Source organism: Nicotiana tabacum, chromosome 24 (genome assembly GCF_000715075.1).
Source record: "Nicotiana tabacum cultivar K326 chromosome 24, ASM71507v2, whole genome shotgun sequence".
Classification (NCBI taxonomy): domain Eukaryota; kingdom Viridiplantae; phylum Streptophyta; class Magnoliopsida; order Solanales; family Solanaceae; genus Nicotiana; species Nicotiana tabacum.
Window position 1 is genome coordinate 32,631,908 of NC_134103.1, and position 14,641 is coordinate 32,646,548.

Below are 14,641 nucleotides of genomic sequence, written 5' to 3' on the forward strand. Positions count from 1 at the left end.
AATTTGAATTTTAAAATTTAAAAATTGAAATTAAGTGGCTGCATAAAATTATTTAATAAGACCAATATGTAAGGATCAAACTTCAATGGCTTTCATTTCATATTGTTATTGCATAATAATACTTTAGATTTACTTGTCTTATAAACAAACACATTAAGCTTAAATAAGTCTAACAAATTCAAAATAACACAAATTGTCTCAAATTAAATTAAATATAAATTTTTGGAGGACGCACAAGACAACCCTTGATATGCCTCCTCAAACCAGCTGTGCCCTCCCACTTTCGATGAACATTAAAGATTCGACCACAGTTCTTGCACTTTACTTTGCCAACTTCTTCATTTTCTTCTACCAGTGTTCCCAAATATGTGAACACACTCTAGAAGCACGAGGCATGATTTAACTTGAACCTAACAAAAATGGTAACCACACTTCAAATGATAATTATAATTTTGTAGTGGTTACCGTAAATAATTGATAAAAATTAAAATATTAATTAATTGAGAACTTGAGAGCAATAAGCAATTCAATAATCAAAAGGGAATTAAGAGAGAATTAGAGTAGAAGAAGAGACCAAGTTGTGAAAAAAATGAAGAAGAAGGGGGCTATTTATAGTAATTAAAAGGCTAAGAATGTAATTTATCAATTATTAGGGGTGGATGGGTTATTTTAGTAAGGGGATAGTCCGAAATGGCTAAAAGTGTAAAAAATGGCCGTTGCCCAACTGTCATTTTTTATTTTGACTGGTCAGAATTTAAAAATAAAATAAAATTACAACATAAATCGGACTAGAAGGGTTAGTGGGCTAGCCGGGTTCCGGTGCACCGGTAGCCAAAAAAGGCCCGACCCCGTCCCACCCCTTACCCTAGCCAACCCGTCCCGGAACCCGGCTAGCCCGTCCCATCCCTTACCGAATCTAGCCAACAAATGTTTTCATGCACTTAAGGCCAAATAGGTCTGAAGTTAAAAAAATTGAACTTCAGATACACTTAAGTCAAGTCTGAAGTGCTGCTAATGTTTTCATGCACTTAAGGCCAAATAGGTCTAAAGTACAAATTACCCAGAAACTAAATTTATTCTTCGAATTTTAACAATTCAATACACGATTTAACACTTAAATCTACTCCAAATTAACTCAAATTTGAAACATAACCTCCAAATATCATCAAGAACAAATCTCAATCATCAATTTGTCAAAACAACAATAAATCTAACAAACCGATTTGCAACTACGAAGAAAAAGAAACTCTAAGCACTAGTAAAAAATAAAGCGTTACGGCAGCTCACTACCGTAAAACACCTTGAACCACCTTAAAATATGCTCACAAACACCATATAAATTTATGGTCACCTTTATTTTCACAGCGAAGAAGAAGAAGAAAGAGGAGGAGGAGAAAAAGATCTGAAGTTTTCTATACTTTTGGTACTCTTTAAAAAAAAATTAAAAAGTGGATACATGTTAAATGAGGGAGAATAAATAGGGCGCCCCAAGAAATTTTTATCCCCGTTTGTCACTTTAGCTTCAAATAATTTTTTGAAAATAACGCAAAGTGACTATTTGGGCTAACTTGATGGGGTGAAGTACACAAATAGCCCTGAAGGCGTCAGTATGAAGAATGTACTGAGTATGTAAAGCTGATAATATACTTGTAAGCCGAAAACATAACATAGAAGATACATGTCACGACCCAAAACTACGTGATCAGCACCCGGCATACGATCCAACCCGGATGAATCAAACCGTACAAGAATGTTCATCTATATGCGAAATAGATACATGGGAAGCCTTTTTGAAAACACGATCATTTTAAATGATTAAAATCAAAAATAAAATAAAAATATTTAAATCCATCATTTTCAATAATTGAAAAGCACAAAAGAATAGCAATATTTCTTTCATGCATACCATATGAATAACTCTCTATTAAAGCTCCAAAAGAATAACAACTGTTTATGGAATCTCTAAGACACAAGGATGAAATAAATACTTGAAACCCTCCCCTCCCCCCCCCCCCAACCAAAAGTAAGTAAGATCAACATGAAGGCTACCTCGGAATAGAAGTGGTGCCTTACTATATGCCTCAGAAAGAGAGTCATCCTAGCCTCATCCGCTCATCACGTACCACGTCTCATCCTGAAAACATGCAAAGTAAGCGGGACCCTGGAGAGGGGCCCTTGAGGGCTGAGTATACCATCGCGGTACTCAATAAGTGTCATAGACTCTTTCTAACTCAAATTCCTGGGATAAGATTTTACAAAAATAATGCGACCAACATTTGATATGAAACGATAACAATTATATCAATTCATATTCTTTATCATTTAGAATGAAAGGCCTAGAAAAATTTAAATCATGATACAAATCTTTTAAAACGTTTATATCAACCTATGATTTTAATAAGAATCATGCAAAACTATTTCAATTTCAAAAAGTGTCACGACCCGAAATTTTCCACCGACGGGACCGTGATGGCACCTAACATTCCACTTGCTAGTCAAGCCAACGTTAGAGAATCATTAAACTAATTTTTTATTTCCATTCAGTAATTAACAATAATTAACTAAGATGAAATATAATAAGTGCGGAATATTATAAAACTGTATTAATCCCTACCACCCGGATCTGGAGTCACAATTCACGAGCATTCTAGAATTTACTACAAGTAATAGTCTGAAAGAAATATAACTATGTGAATGAAAAAAATAGTAGAACAGAAAAGATAGACGGGGACTTCAAGGTCTGTGAACGCCGACAGATCTACCTTGATTCTTTGGACAGTGGACCAATAGCAAAAATCTCGATCAACCCGAGCCGGTATCAAAATCTGCACAGAAAGTGCAGAGTGCAGTATCAGTACAACCGACCCCATGTACTGGTAAGTGTCGAGCCTAACCTCGACGAAGTAGTGACGAGGCTAAGGCAAGGCACCTACAAATCAACCTGTACAATTTAACAGTGTATATACAAATAATAGAAATAAAGAACTAAACAGGAAACATCGGGAGGGGAACATACTGAGGGGAATGCAAGATAAAGAACTACTACAAAATGATCATCGGAGCAGTCAATATACCAGGAATCAACAGGAATAGTGAATACAGTAAGAAAAAATGCACGACATCACCCTTCGTGCTTTTACTCTCAATCTCATTATAAAATAAATAGAAACGACACGGCATCACCCTTCGTGCATTAACTCTCATATCATGGCACGACATCACCCTTCCTGAATTAACACTCACAATATGGCGCGGTATCACCCTTTGTGCTTTTACACTCATAATATGGCACGTCATCACCCTTCGTGCATTAACACTCATATCATGGCACGACATCACTCTTCGTGCATTAACACTCACAATATGGTACGACATCACACTTGCATTATCACTCATAATATGGCACGGCATCACCCTTCGTGCATTAACACCCACAATATGGTACGGCATCACCCTTTGTGCATTAACAATCTCCCTTACCATAATGCAATGCATAAATAACAACAGGGAGATCGAATACCAAGTACAAACCTTACTTCAATATTTAGTTCCATAACATCAGTCTCAACTTTGAAATAAAAACTCAATTATCACCAGAAAATCCGTAAACATGATAAAAACGATAAATTGAACAACACTAGTATAACACATAGCAAATAGGCATGGGAATGAGACAATATAAGAAAAATTGAGAAACATGGAAAACAGATAAATTGGCGGCGCATAAGTACTCGTCATCTCACATATACGCCGCTCACATGAATTTCACTTAGCAAATAATCTAAGGTTCCTAATTTACTCAAGTCAGGGTTAGAGACAACACTTACCTCGCTCCGAAGGCCACTTAATTCTCAATCACAGCTTTTCCTTTGGAATTCACCTCCAAACAACTCTTATCTATTCAAAAATGACTCAATAATTTCAAATATTGCTTAAGAAATCAATTATATTGCATAAATTAAATTCCCCAAATTTTCCTCCAAAAGGTTGAAAAATTGACCCGGGCCCGCTTGGTCAAAATTTGAGGTTCGAACTAAAATCCTTTTACCCATTCACCCCGAGTCCGAATATGTAATTAGTTTTGGAATCCGACCTCAAATTGAGGTTTAAATCTCTAAATTTTCGAAATTCCTAGTTTCTACCCAAAACCCCTAATTCTACCATGAAAACCTTAGATTTTAGGTTGAAATCTTGTAAAATATAGTGAAAGATTGAAAGAAACCAGTTTAGAATCGTTTACATATGATTTGGGGAAGAAATGGTCTTTGAAAAATCGCCTCTTGTGTTTTAGGTCTTGAAAATTTGGAAAATGAATGAAAATTCCCGTCCAAAAGTCATTTTGATCAGCTACAGATGTCGCATTTGCGACCTGAGCTTCGCAAATGCGAAGCTCGCAAATGCAAAGGAGTCATCGCAAATGCGAAGCCCTTCACACTTCTACTGCCTTCGCAAATGCGAAGATAAGTTCGCAAATGCGACCTTGAATCTTCGCAAATGCGACTAAATGATCGCATTTGCGATCACTGCCCTTCCCCGACTCCCTTCGCAAATGCGAAAGAAAACTCGCAAATGCGAAAACTATTTGCCCAGCTTCTCTTCGCATTTGCGATGAGAAGTTCGCAAATGCGAACCTCTCAGAGGTCGCAATTGCGATGCCAGATCTCGCAAATGCGAGATCAGAGGCCTGCAATAATATCAGATGCCCAACATATTTTTCAAGCCAAATCTCACTCCGTAGCCTATCCGAAACTCACCCGAGCCCTCGGGGCTCCAAACCAAACATGCACACAAGTTTAAAAATATCATACGAACTTGCTCGCACAGTCAAATCGCAAAAATAACACCTAAAACTATGAATTTAGCACCAAATCAAATGAAATTTTCAAGAACACTTTAAAATTCATATCTTCTCAACTAGACGTCCGAATCACGTCAAATCAACTCCGTTTCTCACCAAATTTCACAGACAAGTCTTAAATATCATAATGAACCTGTACCGGGCTCCAAAATCAGAATACGGACCCGACACTAATAATGCCAAACATCAATCAATTCTTAAAAACAATTAATTTTCAAACTTTTGATTTTCATCAAAAATTCATAGCTTGAGCTAGGGACCTCCGAATTCGATTCCGGACATATATCCAGGTCCCATAATTTGATACGGACCCACTGGGACCGTCAAAACATGGATCCGAGCCCGTTTACCAAAAATATTGACCAAAGTCAACTAAAATCAACTTTTAAGGCATAAATTCTTATTTTTATCAATTTTCAACATAAAAGCTTTTCGGAAACCTGCCCGGACTGCGCACGCAAATCGAGAAGGGTAAAAATGAGATTTTTAAGGCTTAAGAGCGCATATTCGAGTTCTAAAACATAAGATGACCTTTTAGGTCATCACATTCTTCACCTCTAAAATAACCGTTCGTACTCGAACAGACATAGAAAAGTACCTGGGCTGGTGAAAAGGTGAGGATATCAACTCCGTATATTGGACTCGGACTCTCAAGTAGTTGCCTCAATAGGCTGACCTCTCCACTGCACTCTAACTGAAGGGTAACTCTTTGATATCAACTGGCGAACTTGCCGGGCTAGAATTGCCACCGGCTCCTCCTCGTAAGTCAAATCCTTGTCCAACTGGACAGAGCTGAAATCTAACACATGGTATGGATCACCATGATACTTTCGAAGCATGGACACATGGAATACCGGATGAACAACTGCTAAACTAGGTGGCAACGCAAGCCTGTAAGCTACCTCTCCCACTCTCTCAAGAATCTCAAAAGGTCCGATATACCTAGGGCTCAACTTGCCCTTCTTTCCGAACCTCATCACACCCTTCATGGGTGATACCCGGAGTAACACTCTCTCTCCGACCATGAATGCAACATCACGAACTCTACAGTCGGCATGACTCTTTTGCCTGGACTGAGCTGTGCGAAGTCGATCTTGTATAATCTTGACCTTGTCCAAGGCCTCCTGAACTAAATCTGTACCCAATAACCGAGCCTCCCCCGGCTCAAATCACCCAACTGGCGACCTACACCATCTACCATATAATGCCTCATAGGGAGCAATCTGAATGCTCGACTGGTAGCTGTTATTATAGGCAAACTCCGCTAACGGCAAGAACTGATCCCAAGAACCTCCAAAGTCAATAACACAGGCGCAGAGCATATCTTCCAAGATCTAAATAGTACGCTCGGATTGCCCGTCCGTCTGAGGATGGAATGTGGTGCTCAACTCAACCCGCGTACCCAACTCACGCTGTACTGCCCTCCAAAAGTGCGAGGTAAACTGCGTACCTCGATCAGAAATGATAGACACAGGCACACCTTGAAGGCGGACAATCTCACGAATGTAAATTTCAGCTAACCTAACTGAAGAATAGGTAACTGCCACTGGAATGAAATGTGCTGACTTGGTCAACCTGTCAACAATGACCCGAACTGCATCAAATTTTCTTTGAGTCCGTGGGAGCCCAACAACAAAATCCATTGTGATACGCTCCCACTTCTACTCAGGAATTTCTAACTTCTGAAGCAAACCACCAGTTCTCTGATGCTCGTACTTAACTTGTTGACAATTCAGACACCGAGCTACATATGCAACTATATCCTTTTTCATTCTCCTCCACCAATAATGTTGCCGCAAATCTTGATACATTTTGGCGGTACCTGGATGAATAGAATACCTGGAACTGTGTGCTTCTTCAAGAATTAATTCACGAAGCCCATCCATATTAGGCACTCAAATACGACCCAGCATTCGTAGAACCCCATCTTCCCCCACAGCAACCTGTTTGTCATCATCGTGCCGCACCGTGTCCTTAAGGACAAGTGAATGAGGATCATCATACTGCCTCTCTCTGATGTGCTCATATAAAGAAGACCGAGCGACTGTGCAAGCTAGAACCCGATTGGGTTCTGAAACATCTAACCTCACGAATTGATTAGCCAAAGTCTGAACATCTGCAGCTAATGGCCTCTCACCATCCGGAATATACGCTAGACTGCCCATACTCACAGCCTTTCTACTCAAAGCATCGGCCACCACATTGGCCTTTCTGGGGTGATACAAAATGGTGATATCATAGTCTTTCAACAACTCCAACCATCTTCTCTGTTTCAAATTAAGATCCTTTTGTTTGAACATATACTGAAGGCTACGATGATCAGTAAATACCTCACACGAGACATCGTAGAGGTAATGCCTCCCAATCTTCAGCGCATGAACAATGGCTTCAAATTCCAAGTCATGAACATGATAATTCTTCTCGTGAACTTTTAATTACCGTGATGCATATGCAATTACCCTGCCATCTTGCATTAATACTGCACCAAGCCCAATATGAGATGCATCGCAATACACCATATAAGATCCTGAACCTGTGGGTAATACCAACACTGGCGTCGTAGTCAAGGCAGTCTTGAGCTTCTGAAAGCTCAACTCACACTCGTCTGACCATCTAAATGGGGAACCCTTCTGGGTCAATACGGTCTTAATAGTTGTTCATAATCAATTACAGAATCGTCAATTAACTTCATGTGAACAAAAATCTCGTTTCAAACCTTCACAATACTAATAACGAGATGCGAGGCATGAAGACCTCATAATTATTTACCCGAATTAACAAGTCACATTTAACGCCACCTGGGCGGGCACCTACCTCGTAGGTTACAACTCAATATTACAACACGAATTTGGCAAGTATGCACAGAGAATTTCATACAAAAAAATTTCAAATAAGCTTAGTAGGCATGGCTCCCTATTAGTACTATAGTACAAATTTAATTTCACAAGGGAGAATTTAAACACAAGAATTTTTATCAAAAGAATCTCGTCCTTATATAACTTCCACCGCAGCTCATAGCCCTGTTTAAACATATCAATTTATTTTAAAATGCGAGGACCTCGGCCTCAGTTTTGAATCACAAGTAATATGCACATCTTGCCAATCTAAACTTTCCATTTTCTCCTTTTAAATAACTTTCGTTAAACAAAATCACAGCACATAATGAACCCCACACTGGTAGGGCATATAATTCATAATTTGTAATTAATTATTCATAAATTACATCAAAACTTACCGAAATGAGTAGCACAAAGCCACCTTTAGCCTCACAGCTCTTATTAGAGACCAACATGGAATGATAGGCGTAGTTATCTCCATAAAACCTCCCAACAGGAGTAAACACATAAGTAGATTATAGAATTACGAAGCTCACTCATAAGTGGAGCACAATAGGAGGACTCGTCTTGATACTCAGAACCGAATTAAGTTAAGTAAATTATTCCTTTATTTTAAATCGAGGTCGTACCTATAACGACACCATATGATGTAACGACCTCCGCCATTCCATAAAACAAATATAACAACGGCTGGGTCTCCACCTCTAGAACGCCTTCTACCCACCTTTCCTCCACCCCTAACTAGTTGTGTGGGTGGTGTGGTAACTGCAATGGGACACGTAGCCTAAGTGCTTTGATGAAATATATCTCTCCCGAGTCTGGGATAATTTTCTCATGATGTGCCTAGTATCACCGTATTCATAACAACCCCTTTGCGGGTTTGGATGCTCATATTGAGTCTGTGCCAGATAACTGGAATAACCATTTTAGGAAACTCATGTCAGTGGTGCATTAAAAAAAAACTTACTGGAGCACCTCGATTAATCCGATGTGCGAACTGGGCTGGCCGGCTGCCTGAGCCCCCGCCATAATGATTTATACTCGCAGAGTAGAATCCACTGAGTCCCCCAGAACATCGAGACATCTTGGCCTCCTTAGTTTCCTTTTTCCTCACCCGAACACGTTCTAATATCTTGGCAATTTCTACCACTAGTGGAAATGAAGTATCAGCCTATAGCTCCCGAGTCATACAAAATTTTATGATCATAATTGAGTCCTTTAATGAGTCTGTAGACTCGCTCTCTGGCTGTAGGAAGCAAAGTAGGAATATGACAGGCTAACTTATTGAACCTGATGGCATATTATGACACCGTCATGGTGACCTGAGCAATTGTTCAAACCCTATGCGCCATGCATTACGGAGAGTCCGGGAAACAAAGTCTTTCAAAAGTATTTCTGAGAACCGAGCCAAGTGGGCGGTGTTGTATTAGCTGGTCTGTCCTCTTCATAGGCTTGCCAAAAACACATGTGGAGAATTATCTTTCCCAAGTCCAATTTCTTCTTTGATATGCTGACTCAACACCGTTGAGCTGACCTATTTCTTAACATACTCTTCGATTCTTCTTTGGGTTAAGCTTTACCCCTATTTATATACAATGATCACAAAAGTAGAGCTCCATACAGATAATTCTTAGTTCAGAATCTCATCAACCACTGTACTTCCTCCGAAGCACCCCAAAATTCACATCCGTGACGTCCACGCTGAGTAGACCTTCTGTAAATTTAATGTTGTTTCTCTAACTCCTTTGGTACTGAAGTATAAGATTATTACGGAAGCAGACATACCGCAAGTCCCAACCTTATCCTCTACAAAATCTCAGGCGAAGTATAAGATTATTACGGAGGCAGACATACCGCAAGTCCCAACCTTATCCTCTACAAAATCTCAGGCCTTAAACACATGTAAATTTTGGGGAACCTTTCAGTACCACATATATACATTTCAGGCCAAAACTGATATAACACATGACCCTGCAATCCATCCATTGATAGTGGACTTCCCCCCACTCGGTGCGAAGTCATAGTTCACCACGTTTGATGATCCATAATAATAACCTTCACAGCTCGTATAAATCAACTAGATGCTAAGGTCCGTTGCACCCCTCACATGATTCACTAGTTGATCTCTCAATATGTTCGCATCTTCAGTCGGAACCATACGTTAAGGTAATGTTGAGCATCTATGGCTCTCTGTAATCCATCTGCGGCATCACAAACTGTTGACATACAATTGATATCGAGTGCGTAATATCATACATGAGTGGATACAAAGGAATATAAGATATATGTTTCAAGATAGATCAATGCCGCACGATAAGGAATGAAAGAAGTGAATCTATTCCTAAACTCCATAGCCTCTGAGAGATAAGTACATACGTCTCTGTACCGATCCTTCAGACTCTACTAAGCTTGCTCGTGAATCGTGAGACCTATGTAACCTAGTGCTCTGATACCAACTGTCACGACCCAAAATTTTCCACCGACGAGACCGTGATGGCGCCTAACATTCCACTTTCTAGGCAAGCTAACGTTAGAGAATCATTAAACCAATTCCTTATTTCCATTCAATAATTAACAATAATTAACTAAGATAAAATATAATAAGTGCAAAATATTATAAAACTGTATTAATCCCTACCACCCGGATCTGGAGTCACAATTCACGAGCATTCTAAAATTTACTACAAGTAATAATCTGAAAGAAATATAATTGTGTGAATGAAAGAAATAGTAGAACAGAAAAGATAGACTGGGACTTCAAGGTCTGTGAACGCCGACAGATCTACCTTGAGTCTCCGGATAGTGGACCAATAGCAAAAATCTCGATCAACACGAGCCGGTATCAAAATCTACACAGAAAGTGCAGAGTGTAGTATTAGTACAACCAACACCATGTACTGGTAAGTGTCGAGCCTAACCTCGAAGAAGTAGTGACGAGGCTAAGGTAAGGCACCTACAAATCAACCTGTACAATTTAACAGTATATATACAAATAATAGAAATGAAGAACTAAACAGGAAACGTCGGGAGGGGAACATACTGAGGGCAATGCAAGATAAAGAACTACTACAGAATGATATTCAGAGCAGTTAATATACCAGGAATCAATAGGAATAGTGAATACAGTAAGGAAAAATGCACGGCATCACCCTTCGTGCTTTTACTCTCAATCTCACCATAAAATAAATAGAAACGACATGGCATCACCCTTCGTGCATTAACTCTCATATCATGGCACGACATCACCCTTCGTGCATTAACACTCACAATATGGCATAGCATCACCCTTCATGCAATTAATAGAAACGGCACAGCATCACCCTTCGTGCATTAACACTCATATCATGGCACGACATCACCCTTCATGCATTAACACTCACAATATGGCACGACATCACCCTTCGTGCATTATCACTCACAATATGGCATGACATCACCCTTCATGCATTAACACTCACAATATGGAACGGCATAATCCTTCGTGCAATAACACTCTCCCTTACCACAATGTAATGCATAAATAACAACAGGAAGATCGAATAACAAGTACAAACCTTACTTCAACATTTGGTTTCATAATATCAATCTCAACTTTGAAATAAAAACTCAATTATCACCAAAAAATCCGTAAACACGATAAGAACGATAAATTGAACAACACTAGTATAACACATAGTAATTAGGCATGGAAATGAGACAATATAAGAAAAACTAAGAAGCATAGAAAACAAGTAAATTGGCGGCGCATAAGTACTCGTCACCTCACATATATGCTGCTCACATGAATTTCATTTAGCAAATAATCTAAGGTTCCTAATTCCCTCAAGTTAGGGTTAGACACAATACTTACCTCGCTCCGAAGGCCACTTAATTCTCAATCACAGCTTTTCCTTTGGAATTCACCTTCAAACCACTCCTATCTATTCAAAAATGACTCAATAATATCAAATATTGCTTAAGAAATCAATTATATTTCATAAATTAAAATCCCCAAATTTTCCTCCAAAAGGTTGAAAAATCGACCCCGTGCCCGCTTGGTCAAAACACGAGGTTCGGACCAAATCTTTTTACCCATTCACCCCCGAGCCTGAATATGTAATTAGTTTTAGAATCCGACCTCAAATTGAGGTCTAAATCCCCAAATTTCCAAAATCTGTAGTTTCTACCCAAAACCCCTAATTCTACCATGAAAACCTTAGATTTTAGGTTGAAATCTTGTAAAATGTAGTGAAAGATTGGAAGAAACCAGTTTAGAATCACTTACCTATGATTTGGGGAAGAAATGGTCTTTGGAAAATTGCCTCTTGTGTTTTAGGTTTTGAAAATTTGGGTAATGAATGAAAATTCCCGTCCAAAAGTCATTTTGATCAGCTGCAGATATCTAATTTGCGACCTGAGCTTCGCAAATACGAAGCTCGCAAATGCAAAGGAGTCGTCGTAAATGCGAAGCCCTTCACACTTCTGCTGCCTTCGCAAATGCGACTAAATGATCGCATTTGCGATCACTGCCCTTCCTCGACTCCCTTCGCAAATGCGAAAAGTATTGGCCCAGCTTCTCTTTGCATTTGCGATGAGAAGCTCGCAAATGCGAACCTCTTAGAGGTCGCAATTGCGATGCCTGATCTTGCAAATATGAGATCAGAGGCCTGCAATAATATCAGATGCCCAGTAGTGTTTTCCAAGCCAAATCTCACTCCGTAGCCTATCTGAAACTCACCCGAGCCCTCGGGGCTCCAAACCAAATATGCACACAAGTCTAAAAATATCATACGAACTTGCTCGCGCGATCAAATTGTCAAAATAACACCTAGAACTATAAATTTAGCACCAAATCATATGAAATTCTCAAGAACACTTTAAAATTCATATTTTCTCAACTGGACGTCCGAATCACGTCAAATCAACTCCGTTTCTCACCAAATTTCACAGACAAATCTTAAATATCATAATGAATCTATACCGGGCTCCGAAATCAGAATACGGACCCGGCACTAACAATTCCAAACATCAATCAATTCTTAAAAATAATTAATTTTTAGACTTTTAATTTTCATCAAAAATTCATAGCTTGAGCTAGGTACCTCCGAATTCGATTCCAGGCATACGCCCAGGTCCCATAATTCGATACGGACCTACCGGGACTGTCAAAATATAGATCCGGGCCTGTTTATCAAAATTGTTGACTGAAGTCAACTAAAATCAACTTTTAAGGCATAAATTCTTATTTTCATCAATTTTCAACATAAAAGCTTTCCGGAAACCTGTCTGGACTGCGCATGCAAATCGAGAAGGGTAAAAATAAGATTTTTAAGACTTAAGAGCGCAGAATCGAGTTCTAAAATATAAGATGACCTTTTAGGTCATCACACAAAGTCTTTGAAATCACATCGGCTCCTTAGGCCTAAACATAACAAAATTTTCTCTAACCTTTTTACCGGGAGTACAAGTATTTGACCCAACTTATCTGAGCGGCTTCCCGTAGTGCCATTCGAGTCGATTCAATCTCTTTACTTTAAGTAATGATTATTTGCCCTCACAATGGGGGACTTTATCCCACAAACCTCGGCTTAGCCTTGGAATGTGTCCCTATACCGACATGTATAGTTTCATGGTAACGAACTCAATATTCGTACCAATCTCGGTGGTCTCTACTAGTAACTCCCAAAACAATTGATATTCCAAAAATAGATTCATAGCTAAATAGCCTCAAAGGATCTATTTTATCAAATCATAGCTCATGAACAAACTAAACACTTTGAATAAAAATCAAACACATAATCTTTACATGTTGAAGCCTCTAGCAATTTAATATCCATCCTTCCATGATATAACGGGTGCTATCCAATAATCAAGTTTCAAAAGAAATGTTTTTCATAGAGATACTTCTATAGCACTTAAATATTTTATATTCTTTCCAATATACAAGTTTAAATAAAACTTATAACGTTTTCGTCAAGCATCATTAGACTTAAAATATTTAGAAACAAGAATTTTCAATTATAAAACAACTAGACTTTATTTATGAAACACAACTCAAACTACATGGTGACATTCTTTCCCGCTTGTCCCCACAAGTACGGATGCACATTTATAAACAAACTCACGTAATAACTCAAATATGATTTTAGAAAAAATCCCTCAATAAGAGTAAGTTTTAATCAACTTAACTCAAGTCCAAGCTTCAAACTACTACCATGATGCTCCAATTTATTTAAAATACCCAAACTCTATCAACACGTCGATATCTACATTTATGAGTTCGCATATATCATTAACGCGTCATGACAATACCAATTAAACCAACTAAGCGCCTAACACTTAGTTCCAACTTCATAATTTTCATAAAAATTCTTATTTCACCATTTGAAGGTTAATCCTTGAATGTTAAGTCCAATTCATCTATTAAATGTGATTTGGAATCTAGCCGTTCCATTAGAAACTCAAAATGACGTCGCTCAAATAAACCTAACACTGTTCATCTTCCCTACCAACAAGCTTTTCAATGTCAAAGTTAGGGTTCATCTATTCCACTCTTTCAAATACTTTTACAAATCATAAGTAATATTAAATCACTCATTTATACTCCATAAATAAGTTTCAAGTAGTGAAAATTTCAAGCAAACCCTAGAAAATTCCTCTTTTGGTGTTCTTGGTTGATTTGATGAAATCTAGCAAACCCAAGGATGTTGCAATGTTAATACTAGTGTTGATCAATATTAATTAGCATAAAATATGAATAAAAACTCACCTTGGAGTGTGTGGAATGCTCATGGCCGAGAGCCTCTTTCTAGAACTCCAAAACCTTCAAAATATTCTTTGGTTTCTCTCTCCCCGAAACTTCCTTTATTTATAGAATAGGTGTCTGCGTGGGTGGCCTGCGTGGGCCACGCATCCTGTCCACGTAGCATGCGTGGGCCAGATAACCAGGCCATACAGCTAGAGGTCT